At 37.8% G+C, this 26,281-nt stretch overlaps 1 non-coding gene across 1 annotated transcript; it reads left to right on the top strand.

Annotated features, from left to right (window-relative positions):
• The first annotated feature begins 13,884 nt into the window (after positions 1-13,884).
• Positions 13,885-13,990, top strand: LOC140885849 (small nucleolar RNA R71). Its single transcript, XR_012151263.1, has one exon. It is a non-coding gene; the product is annotated as a small nucleolar RNA R71 (small nucleolar RNA).
• Positions 13,991-26,281: the final 12,291 nt, after the last annotated feature.

The following is a 26,281-nucleotide window of genomic DNA, read 5'->3' as shown; positions in this document are numbered from 1 at the left end:
TTCAGTTTGATATGATGGATCAGATTTGTTCCACGTATCTCAGTTATGAAGTGTCAGTTAGATTCGTCCTATGTAATTTAATCAGACGAGATGGATATTGAAAAGAGTTTGAGTTAAGTCGAGTATTCGACACATCCTTGATTGGGGAAAGAAACAGCTCAGAGAAACTTCTTTTCAGTAATTAAAGTACAATAGAATAGACACCAAATAGACGAAGAATAGAAGAGATAATCTGACAAGAGATTAAGAGGTGAGATACGAAGTTCAGAGTTATATGATTGAAGTAAGAATTACTTCAGGTGAACATTCAGTCTATCAGATTTGATATTCCGATTGAATGCGATTTCGAGGACGAAATCATTCCTTAGAGGGGAGGAATTGTAAGGCCCGAAAATATTAATTTATTAATTATGGAATTTGAGATTTAAATTCTGTAATTTGGAAAAATATTGATTGGAGTATTTATGAAAATTATAGATTTAATTTTCGAGCCAAAGATATTTAATTTGAGAATTTACGGATTTTGACAATTAAATTCCGGGATTCTTAAATTAAAAGAATAAAATATTTGGATTAAATATTTATGAGATTTAAGATTGAAATTTTGAGTTTTGAATTAACCAGGATTTAATTTGAGGATGAAATCCGAGCAAAAACCCAATTGCAAATATTGAGTAGTTCAAGGACTAAACTGCGGTAAGGTCCGAAATTATTTAATTTTAATCCGAGACTATTTAATTTGAAAATATTTAGATTTTAGAATTAAATTTTAATATTTTTAAATTATTTAGGATTAAAATTGAATTAAATCGCTTGTCCGGGGACTAATTTGCAATTAGGACAAAGTTCAGGGACCAAAGTGCAATTTCTTTGCAACTTGCTTTGTTTATACGTGTAAGATATAGAAATCATCAGATTTATCAGCCCAAAGTCAGTAGGAAGCCGAGAGAGAAGGAAAGGAGGGTTCCAAACCATTTTTTACCCTTTCGAGCTCCGATAAAAATTGATCCGGCCGATAGAATTTTCGATTGATCGTATATTTGCGATCACGGCTTCGAGTGCTACGTTTTGACGTAAGTATGATGAAGTTTTATGATGTTTGAATTTTATGATAGGAGATCGGAGTGGCAGGGGCAGCAGCTGGAGTGGCGGCGGCGGCCATGGGAAACGGCAGAGGCGTCTCGGCGAAGAGGGAGGGCGGCGGCGACGGCTGCTTCGTGTATTAGCGTTAGGGATATTTTAGTGGCGTATGTCAGAAGCTCTTGATACCATGTAGAAACTGATGGAATAATATTACTTTGATATATTCTCAAGAATGAATACAAGACTTGTTTATATACAAATAGAAAACCTAAGAGATAAAATGAAAATACAAAATATAAAATATACAAAAATTAATATAAAATATATTCCAAGATATAGAATATATTACAATAAATAAAATATCAGGTCTAGTGGAAGTTAGGTAAAGGAGTGACCCTATTAGACCTCGATACATGGTTGCCTCAACTGACATTTCCCCTTCATCTTTATCAAGCTTAATTGATGAGCTCATGGGAGTGGAGGCAGCTGTGCAGTTTTTCATCCCGAACTTTTTGATAAGTTCCTTGGTGTATTTGATTTGACTTATAAATATTACATTCTCCAATTGTCGAACTTGTAAACCGAGAAAGAAGTCCAGTTCACCCATCATGCTCATTTCAAACTTTTCCTGCATTAACTTAGAAAATCTTTTGCAAAGTTTGGGGTTAGTTGACCCGAAAATAATATTATCAACATAAATTTGAACAAGGAGTGTGTGATCATATTTTGTGAATTTGAACAGAGTTTTATCAACCGTGACTATAGCAAATTCATTCTCAATAAGAAATTTGGTTAAGGTATCATACCAAGCTCTAGGAGCCTGTTTCAGTCCATAGAGCTTTATTAAGATGATAGACATGATCTGGAAATTGATGATTTACAAATCCAGACGGTTGTTCAACGAAGACTTCTTCGTGAAGTTTTCCATTTAGGAAAGCGCTCTTGACATCCATTTGATATACTTTGAAGTCTTTGAAAGAGGCATAGGAAAGGAACATTCTTATTGCTTCAAGTCTAGCTACTGGTGCATAGGTTTCATCATAATGAATTTCTTCCTCTTGCCTATATCCTTGAGCAACTAATCTTGTTTTGTTCCTGATGACAGTCCCATCTTTATTTAGCTTGTTTCTAAATACCCATCAAGTTCCTATGACTGATTGATGATGGTCTTGGGACAAGATCCCAAACTGAGTTTTTGATAAACTAATTTAATTCTTCTTGCATTGCCTTTATCCAGCAATGGTCGGTTAATGCATCATCAATTTTCTTTGGCTCTGTTTGTGATATAAACAATGTATGAAGTAATTCTTTGATCATTTGTCCTCTTGTTCTCAAAGGTGTTGTTGGATTTCCTATCACCAGATTTAGTGGATGTTTTTTTGACCATTTGAGATTGGGCCCGAGTTGACTTTCAGGATCCAATGTTTCTCTTTGAGCTTGATCAATTATGTTTTCCTGATCATTCTTCCTCAGTTGTTTGAGTCTGCTGATCTTCAACTATTTGTTCACTTTGGCTACTCTCAACTGCTGGATCTATCAGTTTAATTTTTGGAGTTTGAAGAGATCTTATTACCATAGATGAGTCATCTTCACTGTCATCTTCCAACTGTATTTCCTGAAATAGATCTGAGATTTTATTGACATTAGTTGAGGTTTCTATAGACACATCTTCATCAAACATGATATGTACAGATTCTTCAACATTCAATGTTCTTTTGTTAAAAACTCTATAACTTTACTAACAGAAAAGTATCCAAGAAATATACCCTCATTTGACTTTGCATCAAATGCAGTCAGATGATTTTTACTGTTGTTGTGGTTGTAACATTTACAGCCGAATATTTTGAAGTATGACACATTAGGCTGCTTACCATTCCTGATCTCATATGGTGTTTTCAAAATTTCTTACATATCATCGATCTGTTCTGAGTATAGCAAGTAGTGTTCACAGCTTCTGCCCAAAATCTTTGAGACACCTTAGAATCAGCTAACATGGTTCTCGCAGCTTCTTTTAGAGTACGATTTCTCCTTTCTGCAACACCATTTTGCTGTGGTGTTCTAGCTGCTGAAAACTCATGTTTGATTCCATAATGCTCTAAAAATAAATACAAATTTTGATTGACAAATTCAGTTCCCCTGTCACTTCTGATTCTGTCAATCTTATTTGATTTCTCATTAAAAAATCTTTTGATAATCTTGATCGGTTGAGGAGCATTTTGGTCTTTAGATTTTAAAAAAATGACCCAGGTGAATCGAGAGTAGTCATCAATAATTACAAGAGTATATCTCATTCCCCCTAAACGTGTTACTAGTATAGGACCAAACAAGTCCATATGTAACAGTTCTAAACATCGGGTGAATGAATTATAGCCCTTGTTTTTAAAATATGACCTAACTTGCTTCCCAAACTGACAAGATGAAAAAACTGTCTTTTGAAAATTCTATTTTAGGCAGTCTTGATACCAGTTCAAGCTTACTCAAACTGACAATAGCCTTGAAATTAAGGTGATTCAATCTCTTGTGCCAAAATCAGTTGCGCTTAGGATTGGAAGCTACGAGGCAAACTAGTTTGATAGAATGATCATTCCAACATACTTTATATGTGTTTCCACCCCTATTTCCTGTTAGGATAATATCACCAAAAACATTTTTAAAAAGGCATGAGTGTTTTTGAAATTCAACCATATGCTCGTAATCACAAAGTTGACTGATACTTATCAAATTATATTTCAAGTTCTCAACTAGTAAGAAATCCTTGATGATTATGTTACCGTGGATAATCTTACCCTTACCCATGGTCCTACCCTGTGAGTTATCACCAAAGGTGATTGTAGGTCCATTGCTTTTAATGAGTTTAGACATCAATTTAGCATTTCCAGTCATATGTCTTGAGCACCCGCTGTCTAGATACCACGATTCATCCATATTTTCTTCAACACATGTTACCTGCTGGTGTGAAAAATACTCGCAAGCGTACGAGTGTCAAGTTTTAGTATAGTGATAAAGAGAGTGTCGATTCCACAAGGAGTAAATTGAAGATATTCAATACTTGTAATTAAAATAGTCTTAATTTTATTTAGAAAATTAAGCTTTAGAGATTTGCTGATGAATTAAATAAATAATAAAGTTTGTAAAACGCGCACACACAATCCTTAAGAGATTATCAATCAAAGAGAAATAGTCTAGAGGTTTTGATTTCACCAGGTCTCGACAATATTCATTCCTAATTAATCTATTTTCATGAGTTCATTTCAATTAATAACCAAGAACACATAGATTATATTATTTCTCTCTCCCGAGTGCCAAATAGAGTGTATCAATTACAGATCGATTCCAATATCCCTATTAAAAATCTACTTGTAAAGATATGTGTAAAAAAATGTTCTTTCTAGGCTCTATTAAAGTTATAAGCTCTCCCGAGTCATATAAATAATTAATAGTGTGAATTCTATCTATCCTATTCTAAATCCCCTCTCCCGAGTGCCGGATTCTGAATAAATATGACAAATTAATTTATGGCTAGTAAATTGAAAAGACTATCAAAACTAGAATCACAATTAATTTAAAAGACTCAAATAATTAAAATCAATAATTCATAAACATGTCTTGACCAGGCTACATCAACCTCTAGACTTAAAAGTTTAGTTCATACTCAAATTCATAACATAGCAAATCATGTTCAAAATTTCAAACATAATTCAACAATCAAAAGAAAACAAATAAGAAGAAATAACAAAGCCGTAGTCTTTCTTCCGTGTCCGGTCAAAAAGTCTTCGTATTTGTTCCAAGAAAGCTTCAAATCTCGATCCAAAATCTCATGAATTTTCTCTCAAGATTATTGTGTGTATTGGCGGCTAGATAACCCTCCATTAGGTCTGAAAACTCCCTTAAATAATCCCCTAAAAATCGTCCAAAATAATACCAAAGATATCCCAAAGTTTCCAAAATTACAAAAACACCTCGTTAAACAAACATCGATGCGCGGGCGCGCCTCCTTCTCGCACGGGCGTGCATAGCTCTGTGCTGTGACAATTCAAACATTTCGAGCACGCGCGGGCACTCGTCATTCCTAGGGCAGGCGTGCATAACTCTCTGGAAATTTTCCACTCTTTCTTCAGGTAACGCGCGGGCGCGCATAACCAGGCGCGGGCGCGCTTGCTGTTCAGGTCCATCTTCACTTGCTTCGCCTTTTTCTTGACTCCTTTGATTCCATCCATCAGTAATTCAGTATTTGTTGTATCTCCTAACATCCAACACAAACAACAGCAAATTCCACGTAATTTTGCTCAAAACCAAACAATTATTCAATAATATCAATACAAATTAAGTGCACAAAATGCACTTATCAAATTCTCCCAAACTTAAATGTTTGCTAATCCTGAGCAAAACTAATCAAGAGTCAAAGCACAAAATACTCACTCAAACAAATCAAGACCAACCAAGAAATACTATGAAACAATGGCCTTAGCAAAATATTCAGAAAAACAGATTTTTTTTTATCCAATCATATCGAACTATCAATTTTTTTTTCAACAAACACATGCTAGTGAACCTTCAAAACTTACAAATCCCGCAACTCACGTTCAAAATACTCTTATCCAAATCAATTCACACATTCATAGATCATGAGGACTTTATAAGGCAAAATGATCAAACGACGGGATAAATTACATTTGAAAAACACGCAAAAATCAGGTTATTTCACAAAAAAAAAGTGTGTGCATGTTTCGGCCAAAAATTCATATTCATTAAAATTGTTAATCAATCATCCATATGCTAGATTCTCGCAACCCTTCTCAACTAATATATTGGGCAACTGTGACTCAGTCAAAAGGACTTAATTGGCTTGTAATGTAAGGTCTTGCTCATTGCTACAAACGAAGAATAAGAATTCAAAATAAGGAATAATTTACATTTATGCTCTAATTTCTACTCCTCTTCATTCACAATTTCACACTTCTTCTTCATCCCATTGATTTTTCAACTTTCATATTTTCTCTTTTTATACCAACACTTTTTTTTTCACAACTGTTTCAACCACTTTTTTTTTCACTACTACCGTTTTGATTTTTTCTTTTCAATTCTTCCATCACATCATTCCATTTTTCACAAATAACACTAGGAGCACATAATATTTTAGCATTCAAATTACTCCCTTAAAGGTAGGAAATAGTGTATAGGCTATTCAGGTAGTCAATTTGGGACCTTGAAACAATGATGAATGGGCGTTTATCACACGTTTACACGCATGTCATTCGATTTTCAATAAGGCTCAAACAAGGTACTAGAGATAACACGTAAAAATAGGGTAGATTGAAAGGCTCAAACGATTTCATAAAAATTTCCTAAATCATTCCTAATCACAGTTATGCCTGTATTGCGCCTCAAAGGGTGTCCGAACTAGTTCTAGAAAATCTCAATTCACAAGTAGATCACATGAATTTTAACCAGTGCAAAAAAGAAGTAATCATCAGCAGTAAGCGATGATTTTCAACAAGATTCAGAACATGTACCAAAAGTACTCATGTATATCTCGTGAAGGCTCAAAGGGCAACTAAGGATAAAATAAATTCAATGAAAATCAAGCCCAAGGTTCCCAAAAATACCTCATTCATTTCTATATTTGTATGTTTTAACTCAGACTTAAGCACAATCATAGAATATGTAGGGAATCATTCATCTCATTAGTTCACCAACAAAAATTCTTTTAAGTACGATCATGGAGTTGAGACAAAAGTAAAAATTTGCATCATTGGCCAATGTCTTTTCATTTTTTTCACGGTTTCTTGAATTTAACTCGCATCCACACAACAATTCTCACTTTACCAACCTCACACACTATTCTTGTTAAGAATTCCATCCCACCACCAACACAGCACAAAAAACTAAACAAAATAAAAACCAAAAACACAAAAAGAAAATGCATAAAAAAAACAAAAAAAACTCAACATAATTGAAGCAAACCCCCCCCCCCCCCCAAAACTAGGTACAATCAGTGTCCTCAATGATTTAAACAAGAAAGAAGAAGGACATGTACCTCAAACGACGACCGTCAGTGGTCGTCACGTTCCTCACTATCATCATCACTATCAGCAACAGTTGTCGGGTCTGAAGCACCAAAAGTAGGTGGCCACTGGGGATAAGGAGGAAAAGGATGAGCCAAGCTCGCAGCATGAGGAAATTGGTGGCTCAATGCACCAGTGAATCCCATCATATAATCCATGAAAACTCTAGTCGTCTGCTGATATTGATGGAACTCCTGACGATGCTGGCGCAGATCCTCCTCAATTGATGTAACTCGGGCTTCCATAGAAAGAGGCGTCTGAGTCTGTGGTACTGGAACTTGTCGGGCTTCTGCTCTCGCATTGTAAGCTCGTCGGGCTGCACGTTCTTGCAATTCACTATCAGATGGATGGCGAGTAGAAGAACCACCACCGGGTATAAGAGCCGTGGGCTTCAGCAACTCTTCAGTAGGGCTCCAATCAACACCCACTGCTTCACATAAATCAGTAATAATCGATGGCAAAGCGAGCCCCCCCTCGAACGACCAGTAAAAACATTCTGAATAGTTTCTTGACAAATACGGCCTAAATCCATAGTCATTCCTTCAACAATGCAATACACGAGAATCGCCCTCTCCCTTGTGACCTCATGATCATGGTCAGTGGGCTTAAGTCTAGCGCAAACCAAAGTGTACCACCTCTTGGCATCACTCTTCAAATCTACCTTCCTCAGCTTGGACGGTTTGTGATCACTTCCCAGCCTCCATTCGGCTCCCGCGACACAGATGGTTTGAATAATGGCATCATAATCAATCTCCCCAGACTTATACGCAACATATTCATCATTGTCCACTGGCGGGATATGAAATAAAGTATTAATCGCAACCGAGTCAAAAGGAATCATCTTGCCTCGAACCAACACCTTGAACTCAACGTGCTTAACCTTCATATTCGCATAAAATTCCCTAACCAATGAAAGTACTGCTTCTTGGGGCTGCTTAACAAATTGAAGCCACTGCCGCGCGAGTACTTCATCACCTACATTGCACCTATTAATCCCATTCGGCTCAAATCCAATTGTAGTATCAAACACCATCTCAGGCAGAAGATTCTTAGATAACAACGCGTGAAAATTCTCTTCGGCCTGTTTATCCCAGAAACGATGAGCATCAAAAGTAGGGGCGAAGAAGAAGAAGCTCCAAGTTTAGTTTTTTTCTTTGGGGCCATCGTGCAAACACTTAGCAGGCAAAATAACAGTCCAAAAGTCAATAACAACAAGCAACTGCCGTGACTCCCCCAAACTTATCAACCCAAGCCACAACACTCTCCTATCTTCAACAGTGAAACGAGCACAACAATAAAATTCAAGAAATCCCTCAAATCGGATACAAATCCACACCACAACCACTACAATTGCAACACCAGTAAGCTAAGAATTTGCAAACCCTTGATCATAGGAACTTACCACTTAATCAAGATGAAACTCAGCAACAATCCAGAAAAATTATATCCATTTACCGAGCTCTATGTCTCTCCCGTGGATTAGAGAAGAAATTAGATAAGAAAAGAATTAAAAAATCAAAGAGGAAGAATTGAAGGAAGAGAACAAGAGTAGAGAGAAGAAAAAATAGAGGAAGGAATCGAGAGTGTAATCGGAACTTTGGAGAATAAAGGAGAGAAAAGATAAGGAAATATAGGGTAAAATCAGAAGAGAGAATGAGAAAAGAAGGAAATAAATTGGGGTTTAATTTCAGAGGGAGCGGGCGCGTGTCAGCAGAAGCGGGCGCGCATAGATCTCTGGCCCATTTAATTTTCTGCGCAAAAAGACGCGCGGGCGCGCCAGAGAGATAGATGGGCGCGCATAAGACTCTGTTTGCTCGTGTTTTTCATAATTTTCCACACGCGGGCGCGCCAGAGAGACAGGCGGGCGTGCATAAGTCCCTGGACCATTTCTTTGATTTTAGATTTTGTGACGCGCGGGCGAGCCAAATGGGAAGCGGGCGCGCATGATGCTCTGGAATTTTGTTCCTGAGAAACAAAAAAAAAATTAAGGAAAATGAATCAAAACGCGAAAATAACAAAACTAGACGCAAAAACAAAAAATTAAAAACAAACAAAAAGAAAATATGGGTTGCCTCCCAATTAGCGCTAGGTTTATAGTCCGCAGCCGGACTTGCACCAGATTTAGGTCGGGTCTATGAGTAAAGTACTCTCAGTACTTCGTACTTCGATACCAAAATAGTGTTTAACCCTTTGCCCGTTCACCTTGAATAACCTTCCATCTGTACATCGAAGCTCAATCGCACCGTGCGGATATACCTTCTCCACCGTAAATGGTCCAGACCATCTGGACTTCAATTTTCCTGGAAACAATTTCAGACGGGAGTTAAACAACAATACTTTCTGACCTAGTTCGAATTCTCGAGGTACAATGTTTTTGTCATGCCACTTCTTTGTTTGCTCCTTGTGATCTTGGCATTATCATATGATTCACTTCGAAACTCGTCCAGTTCATTCAACTGTAATTTACGCAACTCCCCAGATGCTTCGAGATCCATATTCAGCTTCTTGACAGCCCAAAACGCTTTATGCTATAACTCCAAAGGCAAATGAAATGCCTTACCGAACACCAACCTATAGGGCGACATCCCAATAGGTGTTTTAAACGCAGTGCGGTAGGCCCAAACAACGTCATCTAGCTTGATTGCCCAATCTTTGCGATTCGTCTTAACCGTTTTCTCCAATATTTGCTTGATTTCTCGGTTAGAGATTTCGGCTTGACCATTGGTTTGAGGATGATATGCACACGCCACCTTATGCCTGGCACCATACTTAGTGAGCAAGGTATTAAAAATTTTATTACAAAAGTGCGTACCTTCGTCACTTTTTATTGCTCGTGGTGTTCCAAACCTTGTAAAAATGTTCTTCTGTAAAAACTTTACGACTACACGAGCATCATTAGTAGAGGTGGCAATGGCTTCCACCCATTTCAAAACATAATCGACTACTAATAAAATATAAGTGTACCCGAAAGAAGGGGGAAAGGGACCCATAAAATCAATACCCCACACATCAAACAATTCTACTTCTAAAATATTTGTGAGGGGTAATTCATGCCTTCTAGATATATTCCCCATTCGTTGACACTTATCACATGATTTCACTAAGGTATAACTATCTCAAAACAACGTAGGCCAATAAAAACCAGATTGTAGTACCTTAGCAGCAGTTCTGGTTGCTCCAAAATGTCCTCCATAGGGTGAGGAATGACATTGTTCCAAAATTTCATTTGCATCTTGCCTCGCCACACATCTCCGAATCACTTGATCATCACAACGTTTGAAAATGTAGGGATCATCCCATAGGTAGAACTTAACGTCATGGAAAAACTTCTTTTTCTGATGTTGGTTCAACTCTGGAGGCATAGCACCACAAGACAAAAAATTAGCGAAATCAGCAAACCAAGGAATGGAGGAATTTACCTGAAAGATCTGTTCATCCGGAAATAATTCTTTGATGCTCTCCTCCTCCTTAACATCCTCTAACTCCAATCTCGACAAGTGGTCGGCAACTTGATTTTCACTACCCTTCTTATCCTTGATCTCAAAATCAAACTCTTGTAAAAGTAGAATCCACCTTATCAAGCGTGGCTTGGCATCCTTTTTGGCAAATAAGTAGCAAATCGCTGCATGGTCAGTATAAACAACTACTTTAGTACCAATTAAATATGGACAAAATTTATCAAAAGCAAAAACTACTGCAAGCATCTCTTTTTCTGTAGTAGTGTAGTTTTGCTGTGCGGCATCCAAGATGCGACTGGCAATATATGGCTCGAAACATCTTATCTCTCCTCTGGCCTAACACAGCACCCACTGCATAGTCACTAGCATCGCACATCAGCTCAAAGGTCTCCTTCCAATCCGGCACAATCATGATGGGTGATGTGATCAACGCTGTCTTGATCTTTTCAAAGGCCTGCAAACAATCATCATCAAATATGAATGTAGAATATTTTTCAAGCAAATTACACAGGGGTTTTGTGATTTTTGAAAAATATTTGATGAAACGCCTATAGAACCCCGCATGGCCTAGGAAACTTCTGATTTCCTTGATATTCTTCGGAGGTGGAAGCTTCTCAATTGCAACCACTTTGGCTCGATCCACCTTGGATGACACTTTATGTCCAAGGACAATGCCCTCTTGAACCATTAAATGACATTTCTCCCAATTAAGAACTAAATTCTTGTCTTGGCACCTCTGTAAAACAAGAGAAATATTATGCAAGCAATGATCAAAAGAGGAACCAAATACTGAAAAATCATCCATGAAAACTTCCATCACATCTTCCACCATATCTGCAAAAATCGCCATCATAAACCGCTGAAAAGTCTCCGGTGTATTACACAGGCCAAAAGGCATCCTCCTGAAAGAAAACATGCCATAGGGACACGTAAAAGTAGTGTTCTCCTGATCCTCCGGTGCGATAGCAATTTGATTATAGCCTGAATAACCATCTAAGAAACAGTAATAGAAATAACCAGCAAGTCTATCAAGCATTTGATCAATGAAAGGAAGTGGAAAATGATCCTTACGAGTAGCTTTGTTCAACTTCCTATAGTCTGTACAAACTCGCCAGCCAGTTACTGTACGTGTGGAGATTAACTCATTATTTTCGTTTTTTACCACAGTAATCCCACATTTCTTAGGCACTACTTGAACAGGAGACACCCAACTACTGTCAGAACTAGCATAAATCACACCCGCATTCAACAATTTTAAGACCTCTTTCTTAACAACTTATTTCATAGCTGGATTCAACCGCCTCTGATGATCAACATAAGGAGTATAAGACTCTTCCATCAAAATTTTATGCATGCAAATTGTTGGACTAAAATCCTTAATGTCAGGAATTGATCATCCTAAAGCAATTTTAAACTTTCTCAATACTCTCAACAACTTATCTTTTTCTACAGCAGAAAGGTGAGCAGAAATAATAACAGGACAAGTAGAATTTTCACGAAGGAATGCATAATATAGATGTGCAGGCAATTCTTTAAGATCATGAGTTTCAGCAGATACCTCTGGTGCACTATTATTCAATGCTTCAGATTCCTTAGTACTCACCATTTTTTCTTTCGAAACTCCCTCAAGGAAAGCTCTTTGTTCATGTAGCTCTCAATCCTCTTCCTTATCAAATACTTCATCCGCTACCAAACACCTTTCTAGTGGATCAGTGATTCCTGCACATGAAAAAAAATTATGAGAATCAATAATTTCAATGCTTTTACATGTACTTACCTCGTTTGGGCCCCTCATGGTGTGATAAATATTAAAAATCACAGCTTCACCATCAACTCGAAGTGTGAGCTCTCCCTTGTGGACGTAAATTAGCGCACGCATTGTGGCTAAAAATGGTCTCCCAAAAATCAAGGGAGTTTCTTCATCTTCATCCATGTCCAAAATCACGAATTTTGCTGGAAATATGAATTTGTCGACCTTCACTAAAACATCCTCTACAATACCCCGTCGGTATATGATACTTCGATCTGCCAACTGTAACGTGATGGTGGTCGCTCTGACTTCTCCAAGCTCCAAAGTCTTGTACACAGAAAAAGGCATTAAATTTATACTTGCTCCTAAATCACATAAAGCTCTATTTACCTTAGAACCACCAATAAAACAAGGGATAGTAAAACTCCCTGGATCCTTAAGCTTTTGTGGCAACTTTTTCTACAGGATTGCGCTGCACTCTTCTGTCAAATTCACCACTTCATTGTCTTGAAATCTCCGCTTCTTGGACATTACATCTTTTATGAACTTTTCATAGTTAGGCATTTTCTCCAAGGCATCTGCAAACGGAATATTTATGTGTATCTTCTTGAAGATGTCTAGAAACTTGGAAAATTGCTCATCAAGTGCCTTTTTCTTAAACCGCTGTGGGTATTGAAGCTGTGGCTTGTACATAGGTTTGGATTCAGATTATTTCTTGGGCTCTTCAACCACGATTTCTTCAACCACTGGTTCTTTAACTTCCTTGGTTTTTCTCTGCTCTTTAGCTTCTAACTTCTTCCCACTTCTTAACTCCACCGCTTTGCACTGCTCTTTTGGATTCACTTCAGTATTGTTGGGAAACTGTCCTCGATTTTGATCCTTCAAAGCATTCGCAAGCTACCCAATCTGTGTTTCCATAGATTTCATAATAGCCCCCAAACTGCACATATGTGTCTCCATGCTATCCATTCGAGTTTCAGTCCTCGACATCCTCTTGTTAGATTCAGTAACAAATGTAGACACAACATCTTCCAAAGACGCTTTACCTTCACCTTGATTTGTATTGAATCCTGGAGGGGGTTTCAACACATTTTTGTTGTTGGCATAGGAAAATTTTTCATGGTTACGTAAGACAGGATGATAAGTATTGGGCGGATGATTACCTCGATAATTTCCATAGCCTCTGGGATTTATATACTGCGCTTCCTTAGGTGGATGAGACTCTTCTATGGCAACCGAGACACATGCAGGTTCTGCTACATTCACCTTGTGCAGAGCAGCAACTTGCGTACTCAACGCAAATATCTGTGCAGTGATAGAAGTGAGAGGATCGACACTGTACACTCCCTTCTTGAGTCCCATACATTCAGATGGTCATTGATAATTATTGATTGTCATTTGTTTCAGCATCTCATAGGCCTGAATTGGGTCCTTGGCAAATATGGTATCCCCAGCAGCAGAGTCCACAGACATCCTTGTAGGCATATTCAACCCATTGTAGAAAAATTCTATTTCTTCCCAATCTGCAAAATTATGATTAGGACAACGCCTTAAAAAATCTTTGTACCTTTCCCATGCCTCATATAGCTGTTCTGAATCATGCTGTTGAAAGGTACTGATCTCAATCTTCAGCTGGGTGGACTTGGATGGTGGAAAATACTTTTCTAAAAATTTCACAGCCATGCCCTCCCAAGTTTTTATGCTTTCTAGCGGCAATGACTGCAACCAGATCCGTGCCTTGTCCCTGAGAGAAAAAGAAAACAAGCGTAAACGTATTATATCCTCAGAAACACCATTTATTTTTACTGTATCAATAATCTCTAGGAAGGTGCGCAAGTGTAAATGAGGATCAGTTGTGGCGCTTCCATTGAATTGGTTCTGCTGAACCATGTTAATTAATACCGGCTTCAACTCGAAGTTGTTGGCATTTATTGTCCCTCGAGAGATTCCAGAATAGTGTGCCTGGATCGTCGGCCTGAAATGATCTCTGATTGGCACCAAGGGTAATTCATTGATATTTTCTTCAGCCATTCTAGCAATTTCTTCTCGTCTAACTCTTCTCAAAGCACGTGCGGTTCGTTCGATCTCTAGATCAAATATTAAAGAATTCTCACTTTGAGATCTTCGCATAAACTACAGTCAAGACAACAGAAGTCAATTAGTAACTTAATATAAAATAAATAAACGCTCTAAATTAAAACTTATACTAATTGGTAACAAGACTAAACAAAATCAAAAATTACTCCCCGGAAACGACACCAAAAAATTGGTGTGAAAAATGTTCGCAAGCATACGAGTGTCAAGTTTTAGTATAGTGATAAAGAGAGTGTCGATCCCACAAGGAGTAAATTGAAGATATTCAATACTTGTAATTAAAATAGTCTTAATTTTATTTAGAAAATTAAGCTTTAGAGATTTGCTGATGAATTAAATAAATAATAAAGTTTGTAAAACGCGCACACACAATCCTTAAGAGATTATCAATCAAAGAGAAATAGTCTAGAGGTTTTGATTTCACCTAGTCTCGACAATATTCATTCCTAATTAATCTATTTTCATGAGTTCATTTCAATTAATAGCCAAGAACACATAGATTATACTATTTCTCTCTCCCGAGTGCCAAATAGAGTGTATCAATTACAGATCGATTCCAATATCCCTATTAAAAATCTACTTGTAACGATATGTGTAAAACAATATTCTTTCTAGGCTCTATTAAAGTTATAAGCTCTCCCGAATCATATAAAAAATTAATAGTGTGAATTATATCTATCCTATTCTAAATCCCCTCTCCCGAGTGCCGGATTCTGAATAAATATGACAAATAAATTTATGGCCAGTAAATTGAAAAGACTATCAAAACTAAAATCACAATTAATTTAAAAGAATCAAATCATTAAAATCAATAATTCATAAACATGTCTTGACCAGACTACATCAACCTCTAGACTTAAAAGTTTAGTTCATACTCAAATTCATAACATAGCAAATCATGTTCAAAATTTCAAACATAATTCAACAATCAAAAGAAAACAAATAAGAAGAAATAACAAAGCCGTAGTCTTTCTTTCGTGACCGGTCGAAAAGTCTTCGTCTTCGTTCCAAGCAAGCTACAAATCTCGATCCAAAATCTCATGAATTTTCTCTCAAGATTATTGTGTGTATCGGCTAGATAACCCTCCATTAGGTCTAAAAACTTCCTTAAATACTCCCCTAAAAATCATCCAAAATAATACCAAAGATATCCAAAGTTTCCAAAATTACAAAAACACCTCGTTAAACAAACATCAACGCGCGGCGCGCCTCCTTCTCGCGCGGGTGCGCATAGCTATCTGCTTTGACAATTCAAACATTTCGAGCACGCGCGGGCGCTCGTCATTCCTGGGGCAGGCGCGCATAAATCTCTGGAAATTTTCCACTCTTTCTTCAGGTAACACGCGGGCGCGCTTGCTGTTCGGGTCCATCTTTACTTGCTTCGCCTTTTTCTTGACTCCTTTGATTCCATCCATCAGAAATTCAGTATTTGTTGTATCTCCTAACATCCAAAACAAACAACAGCAAATTCCACGTAATTCCGCTCAAAACCAAATAATTATCCAATAATATCAATACAATTTAAGTGCACAAAATGCACTTATCACCTGCAATCACAGAGTTGAATTACTTTGGTACCCATATCTATTTGGGTCCACAAGGGACTAATACTTTAGGAACCCAAATCTGGATTACTTTGACCAGTTTACCAGTTTCAGTATTCTTGTAGGTGCGTGCTGAATTTTGTGCCCTAGGTTTTGAATAATTTTGTGATTGTGATAAAAATGTTGTTTTCCCTATCCCAAATTGTTGAGTTGCCGATATCGCTTCTGAATCGGACGTTGATTGTGATATTGATTCCGTTTTTCTCTCATAGGATTTGGTTGATTTGTATTAGTCCGATCAGGACTTTTAACAGTTTCAACCTTGATTTCCTCAGGAATGAAACCAATCCCAAATCTATTCCTGTTCATTTGCTCAGTTGACTTCCAGTTTTTCAGGACGAGTATATCATAGATTTGATTATGTTCATTTTCCCCACATGTTGTTACAAAGTGTATATACTTCCCTTTGCACATGTTCAGTTTAGGTACAGTACTGGATTCACCGATGTTTTCAGTTTTACCAAACCCTAGACCACTTTTGTCATTTGTGGGTTTTTGTAAACTTTGCATCTCTGTCAGCATGCTTGAGGATCTATTCCATGAACTTACCAAATCATTTAATCTATGATTTTCATTTGTAAGATTCATGAAGTCAATCTTAAGTTGCTCATTGTCAGTCTCAAGTTTAGCAATCTCTATTTTAAGACTGATTTTTTCAACTGATTGTTCCCAGTTGGGTTCAGTTGAGATGTCTTGCAGATCATTTTGCTTTGCGTTGACTTCATCAAATGTTATGGACAGTTTGTGATACTCATTTACCATTTCATGAAGTGCTGTAATGATTTCTTCTCTAGTGAATTTGTCAGAACTGAAGTCGAATACATGTTCACTTTTAGATGTATGTTCATGATCATTGGCCATTAGGCACGTTACTTCTTCCTTATCATCATTGAAGCTAGAAGAACTGTCTGATTCATCTGATTAACTGTCAGTTTCTTCCCATTTGGCTTTACTCTCCTCTGCAACCAGTGCTTCATGCTTCTTTCTGAAAGAGTGGGTGCCCGGTGAGCCAACTTGTGGCTAAGGGCTTTGATGACTCTTTGTATAAATAATCTTTTGTTTTATATAATTTACACTTTTATTAATGGCAATGACTTTATCTTTCTTCATATTGTTATATTGTGATATACTATTGTTGTTTTGATAAAGACCTTGAATATACTATAGTGTATGTAAGATGTGGTAGAACATGGGGATGTCTATCATGAAACACATCTTATAGTCACTGTATATTCTAAACTGTTCCTAGTCAATTGAGCCGTCCGATAATAAGGATAAGGATCGCTCGAGTTTGAGACTAGCATTTGCGATGCAAAGTACCACGTTTCATTAGTAAGGAACATAGAGATGTTCGAAGCATGCAAATGGATATTCATACGATGAATGATCGAACTACCCTATTCGGACTTTCCAAGTGGTTATCACTTATCGAGTGGATAAAGTCCGCGGTTTTGGTTGTACACCATTAGTCCTTACTACTTGAAACATCATTGAGACTCTATATGCTAGTACTGTGCTTTGACTCGTTTACCGACTCTATTGGGGTCATCAGGTGTCGGGATTGGGTACAGTTACAACACATATAGGAGTCGATGCTTTGTTGTCAAGGATTCACCACATACTTGCGAGTGTGGATATCCTATGCGATCTGAGGAGATATTAGTGTGACGAATCTCTGGCCAGAGTACATGATGTGTTTTAAGAAATGGTTTCTTAGTAACACATGCGATGTCACTATTTAATCTTCAAGATGTATTGCATAGTTATCGAATCTCGAACGACTCTCGATTTACCAATGGTTGTTGATTCGATCGGGATATATGGATGAAGGGACCGTACTGTATGCTAACCAAAATCTATTGGTTCTTGCAGGCACTATCAGTGATACCTAGGGAATCATGGGGCGATGTTGCTAGGTGCTCTTACCATGATTCGATGGGCAAGTCGGAAATTGTTGTTCCGAGTCACAAGGAGTTGTGAGCCCACGGCTAGCTGTATCCCTGAACCATTGAAGGTCACACAGAGTAATGGATTTTTAATCCCCGTTGAGATAGTTAAATTTAAAGAGTTAAATTTAATGAACAAAGAAGTTGGACTTCTTATTTAAGAGTAGAGGAGTAAGATTTCTTAAAATGACATAGGGATGGGCATTTTTGGAAATCACTGAATTTGGATTCAGAAAAATTTATCTTGACTTTAAAAGGTGCAGAAATGGTTTCTGTGCACATTGGTGAAATCGGTTTATCAATCGGAGTCATGATGAATTTTATATTAATTTCTGAACATGTGGGCTTTGCTTGTCGGGCTTGAACTTATGACTAATGGGCCCTAAGCTGTTAGCGGCCTACATTATAAATAAGTTATTGCAGTACAGAAATTAAACACAACAGGTCAAAATTTTCGAAAACCTAGTGTTTTTCTCTCTAAAGTGGCCGCCCCCTTTCCCTCTCTACTCGGTAAAATCCAGTCTGTGAATTTTGAATTACAGTCTGGTTTAACGGATCAAATTCGTTAATTCTCTTCGTAGAAACTTCTGATAGATTTTCTAGTGCAATCTATCAAAGGGATTAATTATCCGTTCGTGGACCTGATTGAAGAACAGTTCGTCCATCAGTTCCAGGGATATACAACAAGAGCAGAGCAATCTGTTGGTGTCCATAATCTCGCTTCGAGATTGGAGGTAAAAATTTATAATTGTTATTTAATTTTTACACACACAAAATTTAATCGTAAAAGTTTTGATACCCATTATGGAATCGTTCCATATAAAATTTTAAACTTCCGCTGCACCGGGTATCAATCCTGATTGATCTGATCGCCGCGTTCTCCAACAGTGGTATCAAAGCCAGGTTGCTCAGATCAAGCGATTAAATTAATCGATTGTACAAAAAAAATTTTAAGCCTCGGTTTTTGAAACAAAATAAATATTTAAAAATTAAAAAAAAATTTATCGGGCAAAACCCGGGCAGCGCACGGCGCTGCGTAGGGCGCTGCCTGGCCCGAGCCCATTGGGGCGCGGGCAGCCCGGGAATGTCCCGGGCGGCCCGCGAAAAATTAATTTTTTAATTTTTAAATTAAATTTTAATATGTTAAAATTCTATTTTTAGTCCGATCGAAAATTGTTTTTGATTGGTCCACGAGGCGTCGGATCGAATTGTTCGAGTCCGAAAATTTTAAAATTGATTTTTGGATAAATTTGAATTTTTGGAAAATTTAAATATTTTATCCGTTAAATTGAATTTTGAAATTAATTATTTTTGGTACAATTGATGATAAGATATGATCTTATGGATATATTGAGTAAAATATGATTTTATGTATAAAATTGGATTTTATAGATAAAATATGATTTTATTTGATTAAAAGATAAAATATGATTTTGTATGTAAAATAAGATTTTATATATGAAATATGATTTTATCCTTTTAAATTTAAATTGCCATTGCATGTTATCCAATAAATTAATTTTGAATTAAATGTTATTGGATAAGGATGATCGATTGTCATGACCAATTTTGTAGGTGTATGTTAGGAATTTACATTTGTTTTTATTGTTGTTGGATTTATTAATGGGTCTGGTTTATGGCCCAATATGAATTGTCATATGTAATAAAAGTGGGCTTGGTTTATGGCCCGTTCCCACCCCTTAAAAATGTATCCCCTACTTGTCATTGTTATTTATTGTAAATACATTAGATTTAGTGGGAGATGAAGATTTGAAGATGGAGGTGGGCCCAGCAGACAATAAAGACAGAAGAAATGTAAATTGGAAGCACAATGTAATAGAATTGCAATGCATACTGCATATTACCTAGGATTGGACTAAGACTCGTGATTGGCAACCACGGGTCGATTATAAATGGAATCGATCATCCTATATAATATATGATATTATTGTTGTATGCATGTTTTAGACAAAATTGTGTGAATCCGGCAAGCATACAAAATTTTAAAAATGATGAGACAAATTTTCAAAAATAAAATCCCTCATTTTAAATATGATTTAAAATTGATATCAAGATAAATAAAGGAAATTTAAATTTGTTTAAATGTTCCTACCTTCCATCAACGATCAATGTATGAGATGCTACCCGCGGATACGGTCCGGCTCATATTATTGGGGGGGCCCGTTCGTCGGAAAGCTGTACATTGGATCGACACATGTTGTAAGTTGGGTGGAACTCCCATGGGATCGGCTCATATTATTGGGGGATCCACATGGCGACCGTCCATCACAACTTAATATTGATGGGTCATCTTGACATGTCACAATAAACGACGTCATATTATTGGGCCCTTATTGGACATGAGGTAAAAACATGGAGGTTGCTTTGGAAGCAATTGGGCTCTACCTTTTGAAAATTATGGTTGGCTGATATTATTCGGGACCATAGTTTGTCAATTGGACTCCATGTTCTCACTAAGGAAAACAGTTTCCCGTTTTCACTAGAGGGTAGTGAAATCGTTAAAATAGTGGGAGTGAGATTCATAAAATAAATTTTGCCTATTTTATGTCTTAGTAAATTACTTAAACAATCACTGATATTTGTCTGTTTCTTTTCAGTATTTCATAAAGATGAATTCGCGTAATCCACTTTTCTCGATCCTCGAACAAAATAAATTGACTGGCGCAAACTATACGGAATGGTTCCGTAAGTTGAAGATTGTATTGACTTCGGAGAAGATGCTCTACGTGTTAGAAAAATCTCCTCCGAAGGAAGCACCAGCTGACATAAGTCCGGAAGAGTTAGCCAAACTTGATACATGGTGGGACCATGATATCAAGGCCAAATGCTATATGCAAGCCTCGATGTCTGATGAACTCCAGAGGCGATTTGAGGATACCGTGAATGCTGCTGACATTCACGTACAACTCAAGGAACTTTTTGGGGCTCAATCGAGGGCTGAAAGGTTCGCTACTGTAAAGGAGCTAATGACGTGTCGCATGCGTGAAGGGACTTCGGTCCGTGATCATGGGGTACGAGTGATTTGGCTCATACAGAAGTTGGTAACCCTTGATTTGGTGTTGGAGCATTAACTCAACGTGGACTTACTACTTCTATCTCTTCCTTCTTCGTTTGACGGATTTGTGGTGAATTTCAATATCCCTTGAAGAGATGGTCAATATGCTTGTGACATATGAATCCACTTTAAAGAAGGATAAACCTGCTTTCTTGGTGGGCTCCTCTTCTTCTGCTAAGAAGGGGCCAAGTACAAAGGGTAAGAAACGTTCTGCCCCACCCAAGAAAATCGAACCCGAGAAGAAGTACAAGACAAAGGCTTCAAACATGGAAAAATCCAAGGATGTTTGCCATTACTGCAAGAAGCCCGGTCATTGAAAGCGTAACTGCAAGGAATATCTAGAGCAGTTGCGAACTGCGAAGGTATGTTCTATATTGAAATAAATGTTTCACTTAATACTACTTCTTGGGTATTGGATACCGGATGTGGATCTCACATTTGCAATGATTTGCAGGTGATGACAAGAAGTCGCAGGCTTAGAATGGGTGAGACCCAGCTGAGGCTCGGAAATGGTTCCAGAGTTGAAGCTAAAGCTGTGGGAGATATTTATTTAATTTTGCAGAACAGTTTTAAGTTACTTTTGAGAGATGTTTTATTTGTTCCGGATTTGATTAAAAACATTATTTCTGTTTCTATGCTTGATAGAAATGGTTATTCTTGCAATTTTGTGAATGAGATTTGCAATATTTACAAGAATGAATGTTTGATTGGAAATGGACAACTTGAAAATGATCTATATAACTTAAAACTAAAAGACGTTCCAATAAATTATGTTGATAAACCGGCAACAACAAACAAAAGGAAAATCGATAGCCAAAACCCGGCAAACCTTTGGCATGCTAGGCTAGGTCATATTTTCTCAAAGAGGATGAACAAGCTAGTGGGAGAGGGCATGTTTGATATGTCTGATATTAACTCTCTACCTACTTGTGAATCCTGCCTGAAAGGAAAAATGACTAAATCTCCTTTTAAAGGAAAACCTGAGCGTAGTCAAAATCTGTTGGATTTGATCCATACAGATGTTTGTGGTCCAATTAGAGTTGGCACTCAATATGGCCACACCTACTTCATTACCTTTACTGATTATTATTCTAGGTATGGGTATTTATATTTAATGAAATATAAGTCTGAAGCATTTGAAAAGTTCAAAGAATTCAAGGCTGAAGTAGAAAACAAGCTAGGTAAAAGTATTAAAGAACTTTGATCGGATCAAGGTGGAGAATACTTAAGTACCGAGTTTTTGGACTATCTAAAAGAGAATGGGATTCTTTCTCAGTGGACTCCTCCTATGACACCACAGCTGAATGGTGTATCGGAGCGTCGTAATCGAACTTTGTTGGACATGGTTCGATCCATGATGAGCTTCACTGAGCTTCCACATTCGTTTTGGGGCTATGCGCTTGAAACGGCGGTATTGTTGTTGAACAACGTCCATACCAAAGCAGTGGACAAAACACCATACGAGTTATGGAATGGCAAAGCTCCTAAGTATTCGTACTTGAGGATTTGGGGATGTCCTGCTTACGTGAAGCAGACAGTGGGAGATAAGTTGGATAGTCGATCCACCTTATGTTATTTTGTAGGGTATCCAAAGAATTCAATCGGATATTATTTCTATTATCCTGCTGAAACAAAGGTGTTTGTTTCAAGGAATGCCACCTTCTTGGAGAAGGAGTTCTTATTGGATAAGAAAGGCGAGATGATGGAACTCGAAGAAATTCGAGAAGAACCCGAAATACAAAATAACGATCCTACACCTCAGGAACCATTGATAGACACGCCTGTACCTAGAAGATCCGAGAGGACTTCTAGACCTCCTATTCGATATGGTCTTCTTCTTGAAGGGGATCAAGATGAACCCGATGTTGGATGTGATCCAAGAAACTTCAAGGAAGCAATTTCTGATGCGGATTCAAATTTATGGCTTGAAGCTATGCAGTCGGAAATAGATTCGATGCATACAAATCAAGTTTGGTCTTTAGTAGATCCTCCCGATGGAATTGTTCCAATAGGGTGTAAATGGATCTACAAGAGAAAGCTTGGGCCTGATGGTAAGGTATTGACCTACAAGGCGCGATTGGTGGCGAAAGGTTATACTCAAAGACAAGGAGTTGACTATGATGAAACCTTTTCACCAGTTGCAATGTTCAAGTCCATAAGAATCCTTATTGCCATAGCTGCTTGGTATGACTATGAGATATGGCAAATGGATGTGAAGACTGCTTTTCTTAATGGAGACATTAAGGAAGAAATCTATATGAAGCAGCCTGAGGGGTACACATCCATGGGAAGCGAGCATAAGGTATGCAAGCTTCAGAGATCAATTTATGGTCTAAAACAAGCATCAAGAAGTTGGAACCAGAAATTTGATGAAACAATAAAGGATTTTGGTTTCATCAAGAACCCGGAGGAACCATGCGTATACAAGAAAGTAGTTAAGGATGCTGTGACATTCTTAGTACTTTATGTTGATGACATCCTACTCATTGGGAATGACGTAGGGATGTTGCAGTCAACAAAGATATGGTTATCAGGTAGATTCTCGATGAAGGATTTGGGTGAGGCATCCTATATTCTAGGGATACAGATCTATAGAGATAGATCTAAGAGAATGATAGGACTCACTCAATCAACCTACATCGACACCATATTGAAACGGTTTTCAATGGATGGGTCCCAGAGATGACATCTACCCATGTGTCATGGAGTTTCTCTATCCAAATCTATGTGTCCCAAGACGGATGAAGAGATAGAGAAAATGACACATGTACCATATGCGTCAGCCATAGGTAGTATCATGTATGGGATGATATCTACCAGACCGGATGTAGCATTTGCTCTGAGTGTCACGAGCAGATATCAAGCTAATCCCGGTCAAATGCATTGGAAAGCCGTGAAGGACATTCTTAAGTACTTACGAAGGACTAAGAATATGTTCATGGTATATGGAGGAAGAGAACTAAAATTGGAAGGCTATACCGACTCTAGCTTCCAAAGTGACATGGATGACTCGAAGTCAACATCTGGATTTGTGTTCATGCTCAATGGCGGTGCTGTCTCTTGGAAGAGTTCCAAGCAGGACACCACAGCGGATTCCACCACTGAGGCAGAATACATTGCAGCATCAGCTGCTGCTAAAGAGGCCGTTTGGATGAGGAATTTCGTCCAAGAGTTGGGCGTCATTCCTGAAGTTGTTGGTCCAGTCCCGGTGTACTGTGACAACACGGGTGCCGTTGCTCAGGCAAAGGAACCAAGGTCTCATCAAAGATCCAAACACGTACTGAGGAAATACCACATCATCCGGGAGATTGTGGAAAGAGGAGACATCATTGTCGAAAGAGTGGCCTCTGCAGACAATATCGCTGATCCACTTACTAAGCCCTTGCCAGGACCATTATTTGACAAACATCGCGAAGCAATGGGTCTACGTAGTATGACTAGTTGGCTTTAGGGCAAGTGGGAGATTGAAAGAGTGGGTGCCCGGTGAGCCAACTTGTGGCTAAGGGCTTTGATGACTCTTTGTATAAACAATCTTTTGTTTTATATAATTTACACTTTTATTAATGGCAATGACTTTATCTTTCTTCATATTGTTATATTATGATATACTATTGTTGTTTTGATAAAGACCTTGAATATACTATAGTGTATGTAAGATGTGGTAGAACATGGGGATGTCTATCATGAAACACATCTTATAGTCACTGTATATTCTAAACTGTTCCTAGTCGATTGAGCCGTCCGATAATAAGGATAAGGATCGCTCGAGTTTGAGACTAGCATTTGCGATGCAGAGTACCACGTTTCATTGGTAAGGAACATAGAGATGTTCGAAGCATGCAAATGGATATTCATACGATTAATGATCGAACTACCCTATCCGGACTTTCCAAGTGGTTATCACTTATCGAGTGGATAAAGTCCGCGGTTTTGGTTGTACACCATTAGTCCTTACTACTTGAAACATCATTGAGACTCTATATGCTAGTACTGTGCTTTGACTCGTTTACCGACTCTATTGGGGTCATCAGGTGTCGGGATTGGGTACAGTTACAACACATATAGGAGTCGATGCTTTGTTGTCAAGGATTCACCACATACTTGCGAGTGTGGATATCCTATGCGATCTGAGGAGATATTAGTGTGACGAATCTCTGGCCAGAGTACATGATGTGTTTTAAGAAATGGTTTCTTAGTAATACATGCGATGTCACTATTTAATCTTCAAGATGTATTGCATAGTTATCGAATCTCGAACGACTCTCGATTTACCAATGGTTGTTGATTCGATCGGGATATATAGATGAAGGGACCGTACTGTACGCTAACCAAAATCTATTGGTTCTTGCAGGCACTATCAGTGATACCTAGAGAATCATGGGGCGATGTTGCTAGGCGCTCTTACCATGATTCGATGGGCAAGTCAGAAATTGTTGTTCCGAGTCACAAGGAGTTGTGAGCCCACGGCTAGCTGTATCCCTGAACCATTGAGGGTCACACAGAGTAATGGATTTTTAATCCCCGTTGAGATAGTTAAATTTAAAGAGTTAAATTTAATGAACAAAGAAGTTGGACTTCTTATTTAAGAGTAGAGGAGTAAGATTTCTTAAAATGGCATAGGGATGGGCATTTTTGAAAATCACTGAATTTGGATTCAGAAAAATTTATCTTGACTTTAAAAGGTGCAGAAATGGTTTCTGTGCACATTGGTGAAATCGGTTTATCAATCGGAGTCATGATGAATTTTATATTAATTTCTGAACATGCGGGCTTTGCTTGTCGGGCTTGAACTTATGACTAATGGGCCCTAAGCTGTTAGCGGCCTACATTATAAATAAGTTATTGCAGTACAGAAATTAAACACAACAGGTCAAAATTTTAGAAAACCTAGTGTTTTTCTCTCTAAAGTGGCCGCCCCCTTTCCCTCTCTACTCGGTAAAATCCAGTCTGTGAATTTTGAATTACAGTCTGGTTTAACGGATCAAATTCGTTAATTCTCTTCGTAGAAACTTCTGATAGATTTTCTAGTGCAATCTATCAGAGGGATTAATTATCCGTTCGTGGACCTGATTGAAGAACAGTTCGTCCATCAGTTCCAGGGATATACAACAAGAGCAGAGCAATCTGTTGGTGTCCATAATCTCTCTTCGAGATTGGAGGTAAAAATTTATAATTGTTATTTAATTTTTACACACACAAAATTTA

Source organism: Henckelia pumila, chromosome 2 (genome assembly GCF_033568475.1).
Source record: "Henckelia pumila isolate YLH828 chromosome 2, ASM3356847v2, whole genome shotgun sequence".
Classification (NCBI taxonomy): Eukaryota; Viridiplantae; Streptophyta; class Magnoliopsida; order Lamiales; family Gesneriaceae; genus Henckelia; species Henckelia pumila.
Note: the sequence above shows the minus strand (reverse complement) of the source record. Positions and strands in the feature narration are given on the sequence as shown.